The 20,375-nt window shown below is 49.2% G+C and overlaps 1 protein-coding gene across 12 annotated transcripts in view; it reads right to left on the reverse strand.

The window, feature by feature from the left end:
- ZBTB38 (zinc finger and BTB domain containing 38) overlaps positions 1-20,375 on the reverse strand; it is a 75,223-nt gene that overhangs the window by 37,948 nt on the left and 16,900 nt on the right. The window contains exon 1 of one of the 12 annotated variants that reach the window (XM_058657263.1): positions 1,800-1,991. The exons of the other annotated variants lie outside the window; for them this stretch is intronic. The gene's annotated coding sequence lies outside the window, so the exon portion shown is untranslated. Of the gene's footprint in view, positions 1-1,799; positions 1,992-20,375 lie in introns of those variants that run through there. 12 annotated transcript variants of the gene reach the window in all.

The following is a 20,375-nucleotide window of genomic DNA, read 5'->3' on the forward strand; positions in this document are numbered from 1 at the left end:
ACGCTCTGCTGGCTCTGCCTACAAACCTGAGAGGGCCTCCCTAAGAGGCGGTTGAACTTGAACTGGACAAGTGGGATGCTGGACTCTGTATGGTGTAAACTTTTAATTAGGGAATCTCAACGGAACTTGAGCTGTGGTTATGCATCAAGGTGAAGGAATTCATGATGGGGGAAGGGTTTGGGGTGAAGGGGGGGGAATCCCAGTACCTATGAAATTGTGTCATGTGTCATGTAATGCAATGTAATTAATGAATAAATGAATATTTAAAAAAAAAAAAAAAAAAAAAAAGAAATATTATGTTGGGACTTTTAATTGATTGGAATGATACTCTGCCGGCTCTACCTTCAGACCAGAGATGGTCTCACCAAGAAACCATTGAACTTACCAGGACAATTAGATGCTGGACTTTATGCTTGGTAAATACCTCCAGTGAAAGAATGTCAAATGAATTTGAACTATGGAAATGCAACAAGGTGGAGCAATCCACCATAGGGGGAGGGTTTGGGGAGGGGCGGGGGGAATCCCAGTGCATAAAAAAATGTATCACATAATGCAATGTAATTAGTTTTAAAAAAAGGAAATGCAATAAAAATATATGTTAAAAAAAAAAAAGAAATCGGCCTCCTCATCTCCCTTCAGGCCAGCCACAGCCCCAGTACCCCCCGGCTGGCTGGGGATCCTGCAAGACAGTCCATCATGGCATGTCCACTGCTTCCTCCTACAGGAACTCGAGCCTGGGCTGGGGGATGAAGCTTTGCAAGTGTTTACTAGACTGGACCAGCTCATAACTTTGTGGGAGGCCTGCCCCGCTTGTGGCTGGGGTGAGAACTGCCACACCTATTTTAGGGTACATGGTGGGTTCCTCAAAACACAAAATAAGATCAGGTAAGTTGTGCTAAAGCCCTGCGTGGGTCTTCCCTTGGCTCAGGATAAAATCTCCACTCTCCACTGCGTTCACTGCCCGTCCTCTTTCCAGCCTCACCTGCTCCCTTCCGCCTCACCCTCTGTTCTGCTCCCAGGTGCCTATTGCCTCCTCCTTCCGGCAAGTCTCTTCAGCCCCTTAGCCTGGAGACACACTGGTTCCAATGCTGGCCACAGTTGTCTTCTCTGCACATCTTAATACCTAATGTCTCCTTGGGAGGCCACTCTGTCCCTCTACCTGCCCCATTCCTACCTACAGCTCAGACTGACCAGCTTCCTGCCCACTCTGCATATCCAAAAGCTAGGTCCAGAAGGAAGGGGCCTCATCCCTCCTGCCCACCAGTTGCAGCTGCATCTCTAGGCTGCACCGTGTTCCAGGATCTCAGGAAATGATTGTCCAGTGAATAAGTGAAAGTACCAAACATATAACACAAGGAATGCTCAGACTGAAATAGCAGGCTGTCGCTCCATTTATGGCTTCCCCATAGCACGCAGAACATCCCAATACACTCTGCAGTAGACTGATGTACGACTTATCATCCACTCACTGACCAGTTACCCCTGAAGAAGCCGCTGGCCAGGAGAGACTGAGGCCAGGATCCTAGAGGCAGGGCTGTGGGGTGTGGGAAACCGAGGATGGCAAGCAGACCCCTAAGCATGGGCAGCAGTTGCTGGGACAATCAGAGCACAGCTGGACCTGAGATCTTGTGTGGTCGGCCAGGTATACAACAGCAGGATATGGGCACTTTGCAGGTGTTGCCTGACACATCATCAGAATCTACCCCATGGGCCAGAAAATATTTGCATAGGCAGAATTATACATTTTTCCTTAATATTTGTTTACTTGAAAGACAGAGAAGGAGACAGGCATTCCTCACCTGTTGGTTCATTCTCCCAATGGTTGCAACAGCCAAGGATGAGTGAGGCTGAAGTCATGAGCCAGGAACTCCGTATCCTAGTCTCCCATACGGGCGCAAGGGATCCAAGCACTTGGTTCATTTTGTGGTACATTAGTAGGGAGCTTGACTGGAAGTGTAGCAGGAGGGACTCCCAAGTGGCGCTCTGAGGTGGGATGCCAGCATGGAGAGTGGCAGCTTAACCCTCTGTCCCACAAAGTAGGCCCCAGGATTTGCTCTTCTAGAAACAAATGCAGTGGGAAGGTGGGTACCCATGGGCCTCCCCCTCCCACCTCGAGAGGTAGCTGCCCTTTCTGTCTCAGTAACAACTGATGTGCTCTCAGGTTTATGAGGCTATGCTGGGGCCTGGCTGCTCAAGGTACAGCTAGAGAGCAGCGTTCATGACACCCTGGTGGGTGAGTGCTTCGTGGCCAACACAGAGCTGAACCGTGCCCTGACATCCAAGCACAGTAGGTTCACCAAGGCTGCTGCGGTCGTCTGTGACTTGATCTCATTTCCTGTCACTCTAACACTGGTTAGCCTTCTTCCGTTCCTTGACCATACCTGGGCTTCTTTCCACCTCAGGGTCTTTGCACAAGCCGCTTCTATAACCTGAACTGCACCCCTCCTGTAGCCCACCCAGCTCTCCATCCACCAAGCTTCCCAGCCCCAAACAGGCACACTTATTCTACGGATTCAGCCTATTAGTCTTCCATCACACTCTGATAGCAATAAATAAACAAGGAACCCCATGGGATGTGACTTTGCCTCAGAGGAGCTGTTCTGTGAGGGCTGAGACTTAAGCACAGGGCACTGCTGAGCTGCACAACGGGTGCTGACCAACCTGTATGAAATGCATGCAAGATGCTGGAGCGCACTGCACCTGGCTGGGGATGAGTTCAGTGTGAACTGCCCACCTGTGCAGATGGGGTGGTGCCATCTGTGGGGCAGGAAAGGACCAGAAAGGCTGTTCTCAAGTGGGGAGGGACAGACATTGCTGGTCCACACCTGAGTCATCTACTGCCTGGCAAGATGGGTGGCACCCTCCCAAGGTGCCTGGCTGACAAGTCCCTCTGGATTGCTGCTTGGGTGCAAAGGAAGAAAAAGAGCAATCCATCAAGCCCAGCCCTCAGGTTTCCTTCCAAGCCCAGTGACTTGGGAATGGACACTATGTTAAATTACACTTAAAAAAAACCCTGAAGGTGTGAAGTGGCGAAGTGTGATGTGGAGCGGTGCAAGGCCTCCATGCTGCTGCTTCCATGCAACAGCCACCCTCCCTGCACTTCCCACTCCCTGGAATGGCTGCCAGTTCCTTTCCAAGGCCTCTCCCTCACTGGTCTTGGGAGCAGCCAGTCTGCAGATGGTATTGAACCTCTGCCCTTCAGGCTCATGGGCCTCCAGCTGCCTGTGTGGCTCTGTCAGCACGTGTCAGCTCTCCTTCCCTGTTAGAGGAGGGGCAGGGACATGTGCTTGTCAGTAGGGGAGTTCTCAGACTCACCTGGGCGACCACGAGAAGGATCTGGCCGAGGTGACACAGCTAGGACCGAATCAGGCTTCTGGGAGGTAGGGTCTGGGCAGGTGTCCTTAAGCCTCCAGCAAGGAACAAAGGGACAGGGGCATGTGGGCCTGCCCACAGAACTTCTACTTACACTGCAAGAAACAGAGAGCCCCTCTTGCCTCTGTGGGAAGCCCTCTGGGTAGTGCCCTCCGGAGGTTACCTTAGAGTGACACCCATATCGCCCACAAATACATCCACTCATTTGGCAGAGGGAGTTCAGTGCTGTGCCCACTGCCTAGCAAAGCACGCCTGTGTCCCTGGCTTGGGGATGTGTGCTTATGTGCACATCGATCTCACTGAAGCCTCACAGCTGTCTTCCTCCCAGATGAGAAGGCACAGTCCCTGGAGCTTAACCAGGTGGCAGAGCTGGAACTCACACCCACACAGTACTATTCCCAAACTACTCACTGTCTGGTGCAGGAACACCGGGACATGAAGAACTCAGCTTGTCCGTGTTGTTTCTCAGTTGTAATGGGTGAAATGTGAGTGCACTAAAGTTCAAGTACTCCCCAGTGTGAGCCTGAACCTCAGTGGGGCTGCCATGTACAGGATGGCTTGTGCTCTGGGGTCAGCTGCCCAGGCACCCACCTCGGAACAGGGTTACACCTTCTGCTTGCGGGGGCCACGTGCACCACCTGGTGGCGCTGGGGTGAACACTGGAGGGAATCAGTTCTTGCCATAAAAGTCAGCTTTTTATTCATTGTCTTATAAAAAGAAACAAACTTCAAAGTTAATACCTGTAAACTTCAAAGTTCACAGAAAATGGAATTAAAATAGTGTTTTGGTGCAGATTTTATATATATATATATTTTAATATGAAATAACATATACTTTCATGAACTTTCTGAAGATTCTGTTGCATGGCATTTACAAACATTACTCATTCTGATTTTTATCCACTTATGCTTTAAGAATGCCTGCCCCCTCACCTGCCACTGTGTGACCCCTAAATGGTTACAAGAAGGGGCTAGAGGGAACACACAGGAAGCTTGGAAGCCCTGAAGGAGGCTGCTATAATAGGGCCCTGCCCAAGGCAGCCAGGTCCAGCCTGGAATGCAGGCTCGGGCCGAAGCATTGCAGTCACATTCTTGGAAACCCTTTTATCATCCACAAAATGGGGTGAATTGTAAAATCTGCTCTGATTAACAGGAACATTATATGATGATACCTATGAAAGGCCTACCACATGTCGGGCTTCATAAATACTAGTCTCTCTCTCTCTCTCTCTCACACACACACACCTGTGAGGGCAGTCCCTCCTAGCGCGCGCTCTCTCTCTCTCTCTCTCTCTCTCTCTCTCTCTCTCTCTCTCACACACACACACACACACACACACACACACACACAGTCAGTGATGAGGGTCACACATGTGAGCTGCTTTTCTTTCTTCAGGTGCATTCCTTTGAAGCATGTGAAAAATGACATTGACTTCAATTTAAAACAACAATATTTCAAGGGGACTATTAATGAGCCATTTTGGTAAAGGTTCAGAGGGAAGATGAATGCTTAGGCAGTCAATAGATCTCCATTAGCTGTCCTGGTCCTCTAAGTCACAGGAAGGCTCACACCTGGCTAAAGCTGATGATCACAAAGAAAGCAGGGGCCTGGGCTGTGGGCTGGGCAGGGTGGGTTTTACATTTTCTCCTCCTGCCACTTCACAGAACACATCTCCTTTCTCTTCACGTGAAGGATGTTTCTGGAGAACAAAGTCTTGAGATTGCCTACTTCTTCACACTCCAGACCCAGGAGCATGCCAGTTTGATTATGATTTATTTACTTTTAAAGATCTACTTTATTTGTTGCAGACACACACACACACACAGGGACTGAGACAGGCATCTCCCATCCATTGGTTCAGTTCCTAAATGGCCAAGGACCTACAACTCCATCCTGGTCCTCTACGTAGGTAGCAGGGATTAGGCACATGAACCATCCTGCACTGACTGCCCTCCCAGCACGTTAACTGAGAGCCAGATCAGGACTTAGGATCGGCACCATTTGGGATGTTGGTGTCATAGGTGGTGGTTGCACCTGCTGTGGCACGCCAGCCCCTTTCAATGATTTTCCTTATCAATAAGTGAACATAATAGCACCAAATGGCTTTTGTGAAAATTAAATGAGATACTACAAAATGTAGTATCTCCCTCTGTAGCTCATTTTTCTTCTCAGTCTCCATGAAAATTCCAGAAAATCACACAAATTATCCTTCCAATCCTTCTCTTCAGTCCATCTCATGATATAAAAAAAGCTACCTGACATTTGGCAGGTGAAGGGATCTTTGAAGCAGGGGTCAGTTTGCGGGTAAGGATTTCCCTGAGGCTGTTGGTGAGGAGTGGTCAGGCTTGGAGTGTCTTTAGCAAGTCCAGCAATGATGGCTTTGGTCAGGAGCTGTAGGGCATGCAGGGCAGGCTGACCCAAAAGAAGGGAGGTGAACTAAAAAGCTGTCATGCAAGGTAACTGCAAAATCAAATCACAGAGGTGGGTGCTTGACAAACAGCTCAAGATACCTACGGGGATATTATCCACATCCCACATCAGATGTGCCTAGGTTACAGTGCTGGCTCCACTTCTAATTCCAGATTCCTGCTAGGGTCTATCCTGGGAGGCAGCAGGTGATGGCTCAAGGACTTGGCTTCTTGCCACCCACATGAAATCAGAATGAGTTCCAGGTCCCTGGCTTTGGTTCCCTCCCCCAGCCTCAGCCTTTTCAGGCATTCAGGAGTGAACCAATGGATGAAGAGCTGTCTCAAACAAAAATTAAAACACAGACACACGCACACCCACAAAACAACTAATTACACAACAACCTAAGGGACCATAAGTAATCTAGTAAGAGTTAGATTGTCCCCCGGTTTCTACACCCATGGAAACACAAAGGCAGTCAGCCCCATCAGGCTGTTGAAACCAAACTGACCACAAGAGTGTTCTGTTTCCTTTGCATTGCGTCCCATCCCAGCTGCACCTCAATGGCTAGGGCCTCACATACACACAGAAGCTTGAGTCATGGTCTGGGTGGTCATCGGTTTCCAGCAAGGAGGCCAGGAGGTAGGAACCAGGCCTGCAGCAAACAGGAGCCTGGGTGATGAGTCACACTCCTCACATGGCCTGCCACTCTGCATGGCCAAGTCCGCCTGCTCTGCTCTTCCAGAGCTGCATGACAGACGTAGGAACAGCCCCCTAATGTTCGCCCTGCATGTCCCTTCCTAGGGCTCTGCATTCCTGATTCCTTCAGTGGCTCCCTGGGAACAATCATTTGACAGGGAGGCCAAAAATGTCATGGTTTGACCCAAACAAGACTCTGGGCTTCTGCCTCTACCCATCTCAGCACATAGCGCTCCTCAGATGGGGAGCTCTGGGACTTCACCAAGTGTGACCTGGAAAGTGCTTGACCTTGCTAAGCCTCAGCCTGGCCCTCTGAGAAATGGGGTGGATACTACACATGTCACAGAGTGTCAAGAGGATTCAATGAAGCATGCACAAGCAGTTGGCAAGTACACCCTGGACAGCATGCACCTGATACTTGGCTTCCTGTAGGGCTCACAGATTCCTTTTTCTTTGGTGCAGAGTTCTTCCTTCCTTTGTTTTCGTACCCTCCTCTTGTCTCCAGGGCTGACAATTTTAACTGCAGACTCAAAAAATCAGCTTATGGATTCCAGTTCATGTCACTGTGTCCATTTGGATCATCCTCTCCCCACTCAAGTACTTCAGAGCATCAAGTTTATCTTAAAAAAAATTCCAATCCTGTAAGCATCGAAGGTAGAGCCCTGCTGCACGAGAGTTCAGGGAGGCCTGGATGGTGTGTCTGGGACACAGAGGCACGGCTGTGTTCTACACTCACCCACAGAGAGCAGCAGATTCCAGCATCCTTCTGGCCCTCTCCAAACATATTTCAGCACTAGCAGAGGTGACACCTCCGGACACCTCTGTGACTCCAAGGGAGTGAAAGGTATCTTCAGAGAAGGACACTGTGTGCAGGTTCCCAGGACAGGGACCCAGCGAGGAACAGCTTTGTCCCTTGGCCTGAGACTTGTCTCAGGGTCTGCTCCCCAAGCTGACCAGCAATTTACTCCCCCATCCTCCTGCAAAGCCACCTTCTGCATCTGAACACACAGCCTAGGCAAGAACGCAACCCTGCTCAGCCCTGGGCCATGGCACCAACCCACTTTCCTCCCATATTTACTGAGATGGTGAGGCTCAGGAAAATTAAGCCCAAATCCCAGGCAACACAGAGAAAAGAGTATTCTATTTGTGGTGTTCTAGGCGTCCGTCTCATCGTCTGGTGGTTATTTTGTGTGTTAACATGTCAGGGTCAAATGTATTTGTCTCTCAGAAACTGGCTAGCGGTAGCTATTAAAAAAATACATTTGAGGGGCAGACAGGAAAGATGGAGGACAGTCCTGAAGTCTGCTGGCTCATTTTCCAAATGTTCCCAACCGCACCTGGGGCTGCAACCAGAAGACAGAAATTCAGTGCACATCTTTGACACAGGTGGTGGGGACCCAATGACATGAGCTGTCTTCATTGTCCTCCAAAGCCTGCAATATCAAGCAGCTGAAATAATCAGGGGTTGGAGCCTGGAACTCAACCCAGGTTCCTGACATGCCACTGCCTTAACTGGCAATCTAACCACTAAGCTAAAAATCCACTCCTCATAAGTTTTTCCTTTTTAAAACCAACAAAACCAGTTTTTCCTGAGCAGCCTATAGACCATCAGCATGATGCTGAACAGTGCCTACCTGTGCTTTCTGTGTTTCTGCCTCTTGCATTCCCTGGTTACATGGCATTTTGCTAATAATACCAGAGAGGATTCCTGTGATAGGCAAATGGGCTTCTCAGCTACCAGGGATTCGATGAATGCTGTAATAAATTTCCAATGCATTTATTAAAACCAGGTTACAGTTTTGTTTTCTTCACAAGTGTCTGAGGACATTCAATCAGAATAGCTGGAGTCAGGCCCCAGAATCTGGTTTTGTCATAGGCTCCCAGGATCCTCTGGATTGAGGCTGGTTTCTGATAGTGGCTGGATCACACCACTCTGGTAAAACTCTTCCTTTCCTTCTCCAACTTTTGCCGTTTCAGTCTCTCCTTGGTGTCCAGCTGCATAACCCCCATCCCTGCCCTCCTCTTCACACAACCTTTCCTCTCTATGTATGTCTTCTGTGTGCCTCTAATAAGGACACTTGGCATCAGATTCAGGGACCACCTGACACTCTACAATGATCTTATCTCAAAACTCTTTATATGCATAAATTGGGCTACCACAGCAGGTTCCAAGATGGGGCTGTACCTTATGAGAGAGGGGAAGTGTCATCCAACCTAATACAGGCACCATGGCATAAATTCATGTGCACATATGGGAAACGGGGCTAGAATTAGAACGCCAAGATTCCTAACAGTGATAGGAAGAGGAGGAAATACAGGGGAAGCAGAGAGGGGGAGTACAGATGAGAGGGAGAAGGAGAAAGGTGGGGGGAAGGTGGAGCAGAAAATGATTGATTTAAAGATCATATAGCTGCAACCCCAAGTCTTGTGCCACCAAAGGGACACCAACTCATTAGGTGGCCAGGGCCTAAGACCATGTGAAAGTGCCACAAAGAAGTGGGAGAAGAACACTCTCATTTCTATTGTCATTAGTGAAAAAGTAGATGACATTACCTTCAAAATGTGGACAAGCGCTTTGAAGGGCCAAAAAGGCTTTTGGTTGAGTTCATTTCCTGACCTAATTTTACAGGAAAGTTAGAGCTTCCTGAGACCCTGAGGTCCTCGCTGCTTCCCATGCCAGGCAGGCATTCACCATGACAGCAGGGATGCTTCCTTAAGTGCCGGCTGTGCTCTTGGTCACTAGAGAGGGACAGGAGGTGACATGGCCTTTCGCCTCGCCTTTCCCAGGAGTTGGGTCACCCCTTGTCTTTTACAATGGATGTTTATTCTGCCATTAGAGTCCTATGTGATGAGGATCTCTGTCAGTTCCCTGACATGCACAAGCTTTCTGTCCCTCAACAGAGGAATCCCCCTTCTTAGTAACACAGTTTCTGAGACCAGGAGATCACTGGATGGGTGGAGGAAGTGGAAGGGAACAAGTAGCCATGTTAAGGTCAAAGTCATAGCCGGTGCGAAAAACAGCCTTCAGAAGCACATCTCTGTTACGCTCATCACCTCATTACCACGTCTACTGCATCACTCCTAAGTCACAACCTGCAACCCTCTATGCCCATGCTCAATCACTTACCAGCTAGCAGGAGCATGGGTGGGTATAGGCCACTCCCTGGATAAGTCTGTCTGGGCTTCACTACTGTGGCCAGAACAGCGCTCTCCAAATGTGCACAAGTCATCTGGAGGTATTACTTAAGGTACATCCTGGCACGTTAGGGCTCAAGGCCCTATACTTCCAACAGGCTGCCAGGTCCCTGGTTCCACTAATAGCAGTGTTGGAGGGCTTCTCCTTGGTTAAGCCATGGAACAAATCTCTAGAAAGATTCCAATCCACTTCCCTTGCTGCCACTACCACAGCCTACCCCACATGACATAAACCCTATAATCTTACTTCTAATGGCAGAAATTTCTCTTTATGGATTTCCAGTTTCAGAAAAAGCCTAACTCTCACAATTAGAAATAAAAGGTGGAGGAGAGGGCAGCTCTGAGAAAAGGATGTTGCATTTATTGTCTATCTTCATGTGGGTTAGGGTGGATACAGCTGAGCTACTCCTGCTGATAGGCACAGGAGCACATGTCACTGCCCCTTGGATGATCACAGTCATAATGGGGATGACAATGATGTTGATGATGACCAACCTTTCCTGGTTACTTCCTACATGCCAGACCCTTACCAAAATACTTTTGGGAAATTATGACTCAGCTCAGGAGAGGAATGGGAGTGGGTAACAGTTGTTTAGAAAAAGGGGAAGTCATTGTAAACTCTGGGGTGAGGAAGTCAAGGAAATGGTGGAGGGGGACAGTTTGCACAGTGTCAGGAAGCCGCTGGCAGCTGGGTGTTTCACAAAGCATCCTTGGACTGAGCAGGTTAATTCCAGGCCAGGGCCACCAAGAGTTGGCTGGGCCTCCTCTGTTGGCCTCTGCTGCCTGCTGCCGTCCAGGGTACATACTTGCAGACCTAGCTCCAGCTGGCTGTGGTCAGAGAGGCAGGCTCAGAGGAGGAGGGCCTTCCTCTTCTAGCTTCTTCTGGCTTCAGCCTGGGGTGGGTCTTCCATGCCTGGGCAGCTGCATCAGGGCTGCCAAGCCTGGTCCCTTCCAGAAGTTCTCAGGTATACATGCTGTGTTGCACTGTTGACCTGGTCTGTATGTGCAGACAGAGCTCGTGTCTCAGGTGGCTGGCTGAATGGCTATGCTGTAGAGAAGGGTCGGCAGCCATACCTTTCCTTGAGCTAGGCTTGCAGAGCTTCCAGTCCAGCAGTCTCAAGGAGACTGGTCAGGTTGCCGGCAAGGTGCTCCTGACTCATGGTGCCTGAGTCAGAGAGTGCAGGAAGCCATCATAAGGCAGACATACTTTGCTCTGCAGTGAAGTTCCTATGGGCTGTTAGGGTTTTACAAAGTTCTGTGCCTTGGGATCGGCAGCGTGGCCTAGTGGCTAAGGTCCTCGCCTTGATCCCATATGGCCGCTGGTTCTAATCCCGGCAGCTCCACTTCCTTTCTATCTCTCCTCCTCTCAGTATATCTGACTTTGTAATAAAAATAAAATAAATCTTTAAAAAAAAAAAAAACAAAGTTCTGTGCCTTCCATTTCCTATTGTCTTACATCCAGCCCACACTGAATGTCCATCCTGCCTCCTACCTCTGTACCTGAATCTATTATCATAAGTGTAATGCACGGGGTTTGTTCTGCCTCAAATTCACGAATTCATTGTCCTCCAGAGACTTAAATGATGAGATGTCAGGATCTGGGTTATAACGACTCAAGTGCTCCCATTTAATGAAGGACAGGTGGGGTGGAGTTACACTGAACTTACTTGGGCATGTTCCCCCAAGGCAACCAAAAGGTTGAAAAGAAAGCCTGCATCCCAGGAGGCAGAGATCAGAGAGCAAGCCTACCTCTAGGCTCCAACTACATTTCAAAGATGGGGTCTCTGCATGTGATGAAACTGAATTTGCCATGGGTATTCCTCCACACCACACACACTGTCCAGACTCCCTTTCACAGTCATCACTGACAGGTGTTGTGTCAAGGGAAGAAGCAACTGCTGAGCAATGTGCTGGCCCTCTTGGTAGCTCCCTGCTGGGTCACAGTGTTCCGGGTGATATCAAGGCCCATGACTGAGTCATGCGCACATAACACCCGAACAGATACCAATTGCGGACATAGAGCCTGCCTTCAGCAGAACCCATCACATCTGCCTGCATCACAATCAGTTCCTGCTCTGGGAAACAGCAGGGGCCAACCCCGGGAAGCAGATTCCTGTTCTAGATGTTGGGGTGGGTGGCGGGGACGCGCAGAGTGGATCCCTTTGGTCTGGAGGACAGTCTGCGTGGTTCTTTGGGAGGGAGGCTGCCACAGCTCTCGTTCTGCTCTACCTGGCCTTCTGCCTGCCCTCAACTAGCAACCTCACATTCCCAGCACCCGGTCTCCTGGTATCAGCCATAAACACATTGACACATGGAGATTGGGTGGACGGCCCTGGGCCCTCATCTACTGACTTGAGTCGCGTAATATTCTGCCTGCACATGAGCTTCCTTCTCCATTCCCCACAGTCCTTCCTGCCATGTTTCCATTTCAAAGCCTCTGCTGACAACATGCAGAGCGAGGTCAGGTGCACAGCACGGACACCAGCAACAGCTTGAGAGGGACCTTGCAAGTCACCTCTTCCCAGAGCTGGGGAGCTGCAGCTGCACTGGTGGGTGGAGGAACAGGGAGAAAGAGCACGCCCTAAGGCAACAGCAGAGGCAGAAGCTGTTTCTCTGCGGATGTGGCCGCTCATGGCGGAGACAAAGGCAACTGTCAGGGAAAATCACTGTGGAATAGGGGAGGCACATCGGAAACTAACTGCCGATTGGCTGCCACCACTTTCACCACCAAAAGACATTTGGCAGAAACAGAATGGAGGTCGCTGGGGGGCAAGTCAGGTGTCTGAAGCCTGGCTTACCTGTTTTACAGTGGCACTACCTGGGGGTGGGTGGGTGGGTGGAGCCATGACCTCAATCTGTAAGTTGCTAGTATTTTTAAAAATTAAAACTCCCCAAACCAACCTCAGACTCATCGCAGATGAAAAATCCCACAATTTGCTATTTAGAAAAAAATAATGCTTTAAATATACTGATCTTACAAAAAAAATCTGAAGAACAGGCTGTTCCGTGCAGCAGCTCGGGTTTCTGCTTGCGCTTTCATTTTAGAAAACAAATGCTCACGGCTTCCATGGTGGGAGGGGTGGCACCAAGGACTCAGCGTCACAGAAAATGGCCTCTGGGCTGTAGCAATCATCACACACTGAACAGGGCACCCCAGGGCCTGGCTGGGTGCCCAGGGCCCCTACCTGCCACCAACGGGACTCGGCCAGGGACACAGACAACCTTTTCTTCTTCTGGCCAGTAACATGGCTCACAGCCTCCCAAGTTTGTGTCTGCTGGCTTCCATGATGACTAATCAGCAGCTCTTTCATGATTCTCCCCAGCAGTGGATGACACGGGCAGGCAAGAAACAAGTCACATGCTCGTGTGAGGCGGTGGCCAGGATGGGAGGAGGGAAGACCCCTGTTTAACTTCACAAAAGAGAAACAAACCAACAAGCGTGCGCATCTTAATTACCTTATCAGAAATACATGATTAAAAAGAAGTCTTAAAAAAGATAATCAAATTGTGACAAAAAGCTCTTGATCAGTTTCCTGAACACGTCAAAAAAGGAAAAAAACACACACAAACACACACACACAAAATGTTAAGAATATCAACATGCAATAAAATGAGGAGAAATGTGCTTAGACGCGTATTTCCATTTAGGAAAAAACCTGTCATCCAGGTAATTGACGGTGCAGTCATGCACAGTATGCGTGGCTGAAGACACTCCTGAATCACTAGGCCTCGACAGAAAATGTCGTCAAGGTCAAAGCTGGGGTTTTTTTCCCTGCTTGTTTCTAGTTAGCACAGCATTCAGGCTCGGGTGGGTCAAAGCTACCTAAGGCCTTGTGTCAGCACCAAACAGCGCCTTCCTGGGTCTATCCAGCACTTCCGCTTGCTCACAGTGATCCTTCCACCTTCTGTCACAGCAACAGAAGGGAAGGACTGAACACCCCATGGGAGGCACAGTGAGCCGGCCAGGACTCTGGCAAACCCCTTTCACCCAAAGTATCCTGCAGGTACCACAGGGACCCTGGGAAACCGCTCTTGGAGCTCATGGCAGTGACCACAGGAACGGAGCAAGGAGCTCTGCGCCAGAGATAGGCCAGGGACAGGCCAGGGACTCCCCATTCAGGCTGTGGGAGCTGATCTGCTGTTCTAACCAGAGCTGATGAGAAAGTCAAAGGCTTCACAAACATTCATGGGAGTCTGGAGAGCCTGACTTGGGAAGCAGGACCCCAGGCTCAGAGGATTACACTCAGCATTGTTTCTAACTGAGCTGGTAGTATTGGTATCTCATTGTCATCAACCCTACAAGGAGCCATAAGCTGTTCTAACACATGGACACAACAAATAACCCAAAGGAAACTAGGTCTGGAACCAATATCCAACTCACACAGTTGACTTGAATCGGCCTTACCTTGCACAAAATCTACATTTATTCCATTACCACATCAGCCCAGGATACACTTATGGGATCTCCCCAGCCACCAGCTTGGCCAGATAAGCCTACACTGTGCTGAATGTACATGGCAGTGGCCTGCAAAACTGGGGGTGGGGTGAAGGATAGGAGGAAGCTGCTAGCTGGGTCTTCCTGTTTACACTCCTGGAGAAAACATCTCATTTCCTCTCAAAATTAAATTATAGTAGAATCATTTCCATTTACCAAAAAGGGCGAAAATGCTTTAGACTATGGCAAATGAACTCCTGGTTTTCCCAGTTTAAAAAGAGAATTTCTTTGCTACTGTAATTGGCAAGAACACAAGTACTTCTAAGGGTCTGAAGATTTACTGCCCTGATGGCCTCCTGCATGTCTATGGGTAGGCCCTTTTCACATTTACTCTCCATCCACAGCCTGTACACAGCACAACAGGGTCTGCTCCCTGACTGCCACTAACCATGTGACCCCAAGCCAGGCCTCCAGAGTTTTTTGAATCCGTTTCCTTATTTGAGTATTTGAGAGGCTGAGCTAGTGTGTTTCTCCCATCCAGGTACTAACCAGGCCCGACCCTGCTTAGCTTACGAGATCAGGTGTGTTCAGGGTGGTATGGCCATAGACAAGCTAGTGTGTTTCTAATGTATGACAACTGTTATTTCCTACTCCCTGCCCCATCTTATCATCTTTTCATTGATTCCCAGGCAGTCCCAAACTTCTGGTAAGAACTTCCATTTCCGGGCCAGTGTTGTAGTACAGAAGGCTAAACCACTGTTTTTGGCAGCAGCATCTGGCTCAAGTCCTGGCTGCCCCACTTCTGATATAGCTCCCTAATGTGTCTAAAAAAGCAGCTAACATCGTCCAAGTCCTTGGGCTCTTGCCACCCATGCAGGCAACCTAGATGAAGCTCCTGGCTCCTGGCCTTGGTCTGGGCCAGCCCTAGCTGCTGTGGCCATGTAGGAGTGTCAACCAATGGATGGAAGACTTCTCTTTCTTTGTATCCTTATTTCTCTTTGGTAGGCTGCCTTTTAAATAAGCAAATGGGTAATTTTTTCCAAATGGACACTCTCCCATTTTTGAAGTTCATGTACTTGGAAGTAGGAGTTTGGCACATCAGTTAAACCGACACTTGGGATATTTGCATTCCCCATTAGAGCCCCTGGTTTAAACTCCCCCTCCACTTCCAATCCAGTTTCCTGCTAGTGCATCTTGCAGGCAGCAGACAACGGTCCAAGTGCTTGGGCCCCTGCTTCTCATACGGGAGACTCAGAGGGAGTTCCAGGTTCTTGGGTTTAGCTTGGTTCTGGGCATGTGGGGATTCCAACAGATGGAAGATTTCTGTCTCTGCTTGCCTTTCAAATAAAATTAAAATGAAAATAAATGGTAAAAAAATTTTTGTTTGTTTTTTTTAAAGATTTATTCAGTTTATTACAAAGTCAGATATACAGAGAGGAGGAGAGACAGGGAGGAAGATCCTCCGTCCGATGATTCACTCCCCAAGTGAGCCGCAATGGGCCGGTGCGCGCCGATCCGATGCCGGGAACCCGGAACCTCTTCCGGGTCTCCCACGCGGGTGCAGGGTCCCAATGCATTGGGCCGTCCTCGACTGCTTTCCCAGGCCACAAGCAGGAAGCTGGACGGGAAGTGGAGCTGCCGGGATCAGAATCGGCGACCATATGGGATCCCAGGGCTTTCAAGGCGAGGACTTTAGCTGCAAGGCCACGCCGCCGGGCCCAAATGGTAAAAAATTTTTAAGGAAATTAATGTACTTTCCTAGCTGGTGTATACAGGAGAGGCAGAATACAAAGTGTGGCTGAAATGAGTGCACCATGGAACACTTCAGAGGAGGACTAAGGAACCGGGACCCCAACTCTGCCTGCCCAGCCCACCTGCTTGTCCAAGCACTTCTGCCTTTTTGCTTACAGAGAAACAAAACCACCAGCCCTTCAGAGCAGGAAGGAAACACAGACATCACTGAATCAGACCATCTCGGGTTATTGCCGAGGAAACCTAACCCAAGGTCACACAGTGGGTCTGGGAACAAGTCCCAGGCCTTTGATCTCCCCCATCCACCTCTGCAGGGACTCTAGGCTCTTTCCTTAGCCTCTGGGAAGGTCCCAGATAGTGATCATGGGGCAAAGACTGGGCAATCCCCCCTCAAAGAGCTGGTGATACAGCCCAGGACAGGGAAAAGCAACTGTAAGGCACAAATTGACTCATCATAGCAGTGCAAAAATTCATGGGTGTCTTTAACAGAAAAGCTTTCAGAAACACACTGGAAACAGATAAAGTAAGTCTCAGGGATACAGGAAGTCCCAATGAGGGTGGGGTCCTGCTCTGGCACCTCACACAGAGGTGAGACTGGACTCAGTCAATATTTGTTGAACAAGCCCAACACTCTCCCATTAAATCTGCACCAACTTGCACCTTGTCCAAACAACAACAAAAAGAAGTCTGAAGTTTTGCTAAGATGGGCTGTGAGTCTCTACGTTCCTGACTCAAGTTGGGAGCCAACAGTGTTTCACACCCCCTGTGTGGCTCGGGAGGTGCTCCAGGGTGTGCAGAGAAGCAGGTGGCCTTTGGAGTCAGAGCCAGGGCAGGAGGCTGTCAGTTCTGCATCCTAGGCTGCAGCTCCAAGGCCTCACGTGGCCCAGGCTCTAAGATGGCTGAGTCAACACGCCGTAACAAGGATCACTTCTGTCCTTCCCCAGAGACTGTGGATACAGAGGGGAGCCCTGTTCTAGGAAAGGCTGCAGGCCACTGGGAACCTTTTCCCACTGACAGAATGCTGATGAAGAGGGAGCTTAAAGCACAGTGCAATGCACACAAATCAAATACCTTACGTTCTCCATACATAGCTTAAATACATGTATGTGTGCATGCATGTGTGTGTGTGTGTGTCTCAATCCTTTGTTGTGAAAAAATAAAGAGTTCAGGCTTGGAAGAAAATAAAGGGATAAATGAGTTTTCCTTTAAAACACAGATTGGGCAACCAGTGTTGTGGCCTAGCAGCTAATGTCCTCGCCTTGAACGCGCCAGGATCCCATATGAGCACCACTTCTAATCCCAGCTGCCCCGCTTCCCATCCAGCTCCCTGCTTGTGGCCTGGGAAAGCAGTTGAGACCGGCCCAAAGCCTTGGGACTCTGCATCCGCATGGGAGACCTGGAAGAGGATCTGGGCTCCTGGCTCTGGATCAGTGCAGCACTGGCCATTGTGGTCATTTGGGGAGTGAATCATCGGACGGAAGATATTTCTCTGTCTCTCCTCCTCTCTGTATATATCTGACTTTGCAATAAAAATAAATCAATGTTTTTAAAAATGCAGATTGGGATAAATGAACAGCAAGCATAAATTTTAGCTTGAAAAATTCTGTACAATTGTTAAGTTGCAGAGAATGAGGTAATTAGCATAATGATAGAGATGTTTTGCCACCACAACACAAGGAGTCAGATAGATAAATGTATCAGAATAGTTTAAAGGTGGAGCTAACATTGTGACACACTGGGTGAAGTCACTGCCTGAGACGCAGTAATTCATATTAGCACCATTTTGACTTTCTGTCTCTCCTCTCTATAGAGCTGTCTTCCAATAAAAATGATAAATCTTGTTTTTAAAAGGCACTATTTTCAGTCCTGACTGTTGTTCCACTTCCCATCCAGCTCCCTGTTAGTGAGCCTAGGAGAACAGCAGAGAATAGCTCAAGACCTTGGGGCCCTGAACTTGCATGAGAGACCTGGATGGAGTTCCTGGTTCCTGGCTTGGTTCAGCCCCAGCCGTTACAGTGAACTGGGGTGTGAACCAGAAGGTGGAAGATCTCTCTCTATCTCTCACCTCTCATTCTCTCTGCAACTCTGTCTTTCAAGTAAACACATAAATATGTTTGCAAAATAGTGTTTAAAGGGCATGACTGCACAGTATTGCCACTGCTGAAGAGATGATTGCTAATAGTCACGCCAGCACACTCTGACCACAGGGACAGGGTGTAAACGCCAAAGCCTCAGGGAAAGAACCTGGTCTGGGTGCTGAGTGTCACTCAGTATCGCATCCACGAGCAGTTGGTGAGATGCCAGCATGCCACTGCTCTTCATCTGGAATTTACTCGTCACCCAACGGCAATCACAAGCCAATCCATGAACACTGATACAAGCAATCACGTCTGAGTAGGGACAGGATCTGAAATCAGCACCAATTTTCTAGGTTATTCCCTCCTCTGCTTCCCAGAATGGACACGTGTTTCTCTCCCTCATCAGCCTGACTCAAATGCAGACTCCAGCCCTACCACAACTCCACCCAGTTGGAATCTCTGGGCCTGGGCATCTGCATTTTGCCAAGACTTCAGTGGATTCTTATCCATAATAAATTGCTAGTCACTTGGCTATCCCAGGAGAGACCTGCTCTAGTGGAAGGATGCACCTTCTGTGATGCAATGAGCCTCAGAATGAGTCAGCAAGCAAAGGTTTTGTCTGTGGATTCACTTGTCTATACAAGGTTGTAAGAGGGACAGTCAACATGTGGCACAAATCCAGACTCTATTACACATTACTTAACCTTTAAAATAATTCTGTGTGAGTTACAGATGGAAAGAATTAAGACTCAGAGTAGCTTTCCTAGAGTCACAAGGCCAGAAAACAGCCCAGCTAGCTTGTGAAATTAGCCTTTTTTCTGATCTCAGCCTCCTCATTCCACTGCAGTAAGCTCATCTGCACATGAACACACACAGCACACGGCACACAGTCATATGGTAAAAGGCAACAGATTCTAATGTCTTCTAGAAACTCTTTGTATTGTCAGAAATGTAGTTTTTAAGGGACTAATTCTACAGAGAGGCCCTCTTTGGTTCCCCTGCTGACAAAGAAGACTGTGTGGCTACTAGGAAAACAACATTGCATAGCCTGAACCTGAGTAACTGGAAGTGTTTGGGGCCTTGCTTGGGTCCAATTTAACAGTGACTTGATTTGTGCAAGCTCAAATGGAGCCACCGGACATTTCTTTGACCCTACTCTCTTACAAAGTAACAACGGCTGACCACTACTTGTGGTGGTGCTCCTGGCGACTGGTCTTTCCTGAGTCACCCTCCAGTGCAGGAGCCTGAGTGGCCAGACCCGCCGGCTGGGAGCTCCTCCTCCCTGGGGGTCTGAACCCTCTCCTCCCGCCTTCTTCCTTACTCTCCAGCCACAACTGTGTCTCCTTAGGTCCTTCCCAGTTTTCTCCAAACAATCCGTCCTCAATCTTTTGCCCTCTGCACAATCTCTTTTCCTTTGTCTCATATTCATTCTAACAACTCCCAAACTCAACCTTTTGGGCCAAGCACAAAACTCCCACCCGTGTGGGCATGTCGAGGCTTCAACTCCTCACACTTGGCGCTTTGGCATGGCAGTGCCTTTAGGCGTCCAAGGACAGCCCCTCGCCACCCAGGCACCAGTGCTTAGGCTCTACTGTACCTCCTCAAAAAGACCTCCGATTCCGCCAGCTCTCCCTTCTGCATCCGGCCCCTTGCACTTCAGCATTCCTTCTCTGGAATGGACCATCAGCTCCTTCAGGCCCTCCTACCTATCCTTCCTGTCTGTCCCTCCTCCCTGTCACCCCGGAGCTGCCCACAGGGCCCAGAGCCCTGACTGCCCAAACCGCTAAGGCCACTGGCCAGGGAACGCCTTTGCATTTCCTGCTGTCATTCAAGACCAGTAGGATTCCACACCGGATGTTCTCCGGTTCCATTCCCACAGACACCTACACAGACCAGTTCTAACGCACTTGCACGTAACACTTGTTCCTCACTGTCACTCCTCTCTCCCAGTGTTCCCTCGCCATTGCTTTGACTCAGACTCCCTGTCCTTCAAGGACTGGCTTAAATGCTTTTCCGCAAGAATCTGGACACTCCGCCCCCTCCAAAGGCAAGAAAGAACCTTCTTCTTCCTCCACAAATGGTGAGATTCTGCGTCTTCCACACAGTTACCCCATCTCCCTGACTTCCGCCAACCCTCCACAGGTTCTCAGAGAGATTCACTTATCTCGGGGAGTTCTCGACTCGCCCACACAGTGTCAGCCTGGCAGGAGACATTTGATGTATATCAGTTGTATATGACATTCACAGGGCTCCTTCAAGCTTACAAGCAGCATTCCTCCTCAAGCATTCCTCTACCAGCGTACCTCCTCTGGTAGCTAGCCCTGCCATCTGATTCCTGTGGCTTTCATGCAATTCTCAGCGCCATTGCCATCCTCTAAATTAAAAGTCTGTCTTCACTGATTTAAAAGGCCCCTGTTAGCAGGCAGCAGTAATGGCAA

Source organism: Ochotona princeps, chromosome 30 (assembly GCF_030435755.1).
Source record: "Ochotona princeps isolate mOchPri1 chromosome 30, mOchPri1.hap1, whole genome shotgun sequence".
NCBI classification, from domain to species: domain Eukaryota; kingdom Metazoa; phylum Chordata; class Mammalia; order Lagomorpha; family Ochotonidae; genus Ochotona; species Ochotona princeps.